Here is a 4,803-nt window from a genome sequence, read left to right on the forward strand (position 1 = left end):
AAAAAAAAAAGAAAAAAAAACCTGACATCAGCACTTTACAGCCACTGGACAGAGCATGAAGATAGAGCTGGGCAGCAGTGAAGACTGACCAATTGTACGTGCTATACCCAAAAAGTTTCATTCAGCTACAACTCTAAATGCTAAATATTGTTAATGTTAGTTTTGCTGCTTTTCTTTTTTTTAAGAATTGTGATGTGAACTTAATAAGTAAAATTAAGTCAATACAATAAATACAGGGATAGATACTAATAATTTTAAGCATTGGCCCCTAAATTTGGTGGCCAAAGTACAGTTTTGGTGGCCCAAATGTAAACCTATGTAAAAACCAAGTCAAGGCTAGTTGAGGAAACTGGTGGCACACACCACAGTATATTACATTCTTAGATGTGTCAGATTCTAGTAGGGACGTCACACAAGAACTGATACTTCTGTACCAAAATTCTGTAAACTTGATGATATTCATTTTTCTAAAGCACCAAAGGTAACAGGCATGCAATCCTTCTGGACCTGACGGGGCAGCATTTACGCCGACAAATATTCTGGTCTGCCATTAAATGCCCTAGGAAAAAGAACACGGTAAAGACGGTGACAAGTACAGCTGTTACTTTTGTGAACAATGCTCCCTCGTTAATGCTTTCCGCTGTCCTGTAACAGTGCATCTGCAACTACTTGTCAAACATAAAAAAGTTTCCTAGTGGCTGCCAGGTAAATGAGAGTAGAAAGTGCAGTTTTCTGCATCCTAAAAGCACTAAAAAATAAACAAAGAAGCACATGGTGGCTTGTGTGTGCATGTGTAGGTCACAGATATATGTTAAAACAACTTTCATTATTAATACAGAAACAGAATTCTAAAACACTTTCACAGACATTATTCCCCTGTGACAACTGCTGCTGTAATTGTCTACCCAACTTGTAATAAGTCCTGGATAAACGCCAGAACACACAGAGGCAACAGACACATATTCAGTTAGAAAGTAGTAGTAGAAGAGTAGTAGAGTAGTAGAAGATTATTAAGCGAGTAAGTATACATATTAAGTATGTATCACGTTAATGTTATTCATGATCCATCGTATCAATACATCTGTGAGTATTTGTTTTTGTAAAGTTGAAGTTATTTAGTCCGTGTTTTAAACAACGAGACCGTGTGATGTTATACTGTGTTGAAATACATGTTCAGTCTCCTTGCTGGTTGTTCTGACACATACAGATTACCACTTTTACAATTCAATTACATTTTATTTTTATCAGACAAGTCTGCTCAAGTTAGACAGGGATGAAAACCACTATGCATAGAAGCACATTTGTCTGAAACAGAGTGAAATCAAACAGTTTAGCCTAGGGGTCAAATGCTTTAACTGCCCTCATTCAACACTTTATCAAGCCTGTGTCAACAATGTATAAGTAGCAGAGGTAGTATAGGATAGTGAAAAGTAATGGTATTTTTAACTGCACCGTTAATGAGGAGGGAACGAATGAATGGAATGAATCTACGGAAGGAGGTTGGTTTTACTTTTACTGTTCAACAAGACACTGACTGAGAGATATGTCTGTCAGCATGCACACACATGTACTATACATACACGTACTGTACATACACATACACAGAAAGTAATAAAAGCAGAGAGAAAGGAAGGCTGGTCTCTGGAATGAATTCTTAGAGCCAACTTTGTCATGAACTCAAGTAACCTCTGGCAATAGTCACATAAAAGCAGCCACAGGCCTGTTTCAGCTGTAGTGTAGCTACTATCTTCAAATAATGAACGCTGATGGTTCATCATACCGCTAAAATGGATCTAGTACTATATGTATTATAAATCAGACATGTTTGTGCATGGTTTGTCAGTGGATGAATAATGAGGTTATCTACAGGCATTTAAGGAGCACGCAGAAGCGCTACGCCTAAAGGGAGGTGGTAAGTTTGTCAAAACCCGTGTGGTAAAGTGTATGGAGCTCAGAAGTAGTAGCGATGCAGGAAGAAACAAAGTGTGAGTACAGAGGATGTAGTGTGTAGCGCGCGAGAGTTGCTGTAAGTTAGCTGACAGAGTGTATTGTGTGTCAAGACGAAATCGGTGATTGGTGAAGCGTCTTCTGTTGGATCGACAAATTGTATCAGCCTTTCCATATTTTAAATAATGTGGTCCGTTGCGTTTGCTGTGCTGCCCCCTACAGAGAGCGTCTGCCCCGCGCGCGCGCTCCGAGAAGAGCAATTCGCCTGAAAGTGAACCAGGCCAGCCAACCCAAGCCAACGCCCTGCCAAGTTTATCTTAGCCAGAGTACTTTTGATGATGTTCAGTGTTGTGTCAGAATGTTGTGTGAACTTAGTCTGCCGTGTCAGGTTATGTTCGTTTCATTTAGTGCTCGCTATATGAGGTTTAGAAAGATGTTGTGCGCCCGGTGTTAAAATGTATATCACGAGCAGATGATATTTTGAGAGGTTTCTCCTTTGCAGCAGATGGTGAGATCTAAGATATCGAAAATTGCGATCTGGACCTGTTGGTATGCGGTAATCTCGAAACCGATGGCATAAGTTTCTTGGGTATCAGTGACAACACTGAATCGCGCGCCAGCGTGTGCAGACTCGGTTATGGGCTTGGTGACGTTGTGCAGGACCCAGCTGAATCTGGACTTCAGCAGCGGTGGTCTCCGTTTGTGTCCAGCTCTGCTGTACGGAAACAGCTTACAAGTGTCTGTCTGGCCGACTGGAAAAAGAGTGGCGCCGGGTGTGAGCGCCGCTTGTCCATGTGCGAGTGCCATGTGCCGTGCAGAAATCATAAAAGACTCTGTATACACAAATCGTGTTATGCGCGCGAGAAATCTTGGACTCACTCATAGCAAGCTACGTCGCGCTTTCGCAAACAAGATCAAGCTTTGTAGGGAGAATGATTCTGACATTCCGGAATATTATTTTCTCGTCTTCATAGTTTAGTTTTGTTTAAATTCAGACACCAGTCCTAACATAAAATCAAAGTATTAGATCATTGTTTTGTTTCTGGAATTTTAATTCCAGTTAGGGTTGACGGTGTATTAGTTTTGCGTGTGAACGGTTTGATACAATGATGACGACTGACTGTATGTAATGTTACTCATGTTTCGTGCTCCGGGCGGGGCGGAAAATAAAGAGCGGCACAGGGATCGTCCTCGGCAACCAAGTGTCCAGTTTACTTACGAATTACTTACAGCGAACTGCGAGCGTAAGAAAAAGACCACAATGTCCGACGGCAACGTGTCAACATTGAGTATATCTATCTTACGATTGCAGTTTTGCTCTTATCAATCCAGACAAGAGAGAACATGTTCAATCCATAATAGATCTAAAACTATGTTACCTTGATGATATTTCAACAGGCTCAAAGCAATTTTAAAGTCAATAAAATTTATTACTTTACAAGCTGTAGAACTTCACAACCGTGCTAAACACGATATCAGGCATATCACTAATTGATATCCAATTTAACCTATATAAATAAGGTTCTAAAGAAATTACCAATTCATGTAATTTAAGTGATTTTACTTTTAGTACTTTAAGTTTTGTGTTAATTAATTTATTTAACCTCTATTACAACACAGTTTTTTCAATGGAGACCTGGCCAAGACAGCAGCATAAAACACAAAGTTGCAGACAGACACACAAAGGAAAATAAGAAAAATACTAAGATTTAATGTTTTGTTTAAAGTAAAATATCTGAATACTCCACACAACACTGCACTCACCAATAGCCAAGTGTATCTGTGACCGAAGCACTGCATCTCAGCCACTGTTCAGCTCTCAACCGTTTGACGATTGTTGCTTCCCGTTTGTCGTTGTTATAGCAACCAGAATGCTTTCCTTGGAGTTCCAGCTTGCAATTCCATCCGCAGGGCCTCAGGCGTATATGCTCACCGGTGTGATCCTGGGGGAAATAACTTGTTTGGAGACACGCTGTTTTCATCTCCCAGTACTTGAAGTGAAGTGAACTGTCATGTAAGGCTCACACGTCCTGCTCGACCACATATCGCTGGTCAACGCAAAATGGGTCACGTTACGGCCGCGTCAGCAAGGCTCTGCCTGACTTCAGTGTACATTGTGGCACGTGCTCTCGGTGCAAAGTAGTTACGACTGGAAGGCTCATAATCTCGGGTCAATAGATTTTCAGTAGCTTTTTAAATCTCGACTTGTTCCACAGTTGCAACAGGACCATATCTTTAGCAATGTGAATAGACACCACTTTAGTTATAGTACAGCCACTTGTCAATTTCTTTTCATAAGGCACATGCGGGAAAATGAACTTTGCAGTGAGCTTTGTTTCGGGACTGGAGCTTTTTGGGTTGTGGATGGCATTGCGCTGGGGCTCTTGCCAGCGCGCAGTTTCACACTCTCTTCGTATTGAAGTTTCTGCCACTGTTTTAGGTGGTGAAAAAGAGTTTGTAGTGCTTCCACCCCTGGCTGCAATTGTTTATGGCACTCCCCAGCTATTAACACTGATTTTGTTGCCATTACTGAAACTTTGAATCCAACCAATCTCCAAATTTACTGAGGCCACTGCTTTTCTTTTATACCAACACATTCCTCCTCCGCAGCCTCCGCAGACGTTGCTTCTCCATGTTGTTTGAGTGTGCTGTTCCTGCCCCCTCCCGGCCTCCTGTGCATTGAAGTGAGGGTGAAGAGCAGTGCAGAGAGCTCCGGGTCAGCAGGCTTGCTTGGAGCAAGGATCACAGCGCAAATTTGAACTATATCCGATGATATGCGCGATATGGTCTAATTCCATATCACATTTAAAAAAGTTATATCGATTTATTTTTCTATATCGATATATCGCCCAGCCC

The sequence above is a fragment of the Morone saxatilis genome, unplaced genomic scaffold (assembly GCF_004916995.1).
Source record: "Morone saxatilis isolate NCDOM2014 unplaced genomic scaffold, NCSU_SB_2.0 Contig1, whole genome shotgun sequence".
Lineage (NCBI taxonomy): Eukaryota > Metazoa > Chordata > Actinopteri > Moronidae > Morone > Morone saxatilis.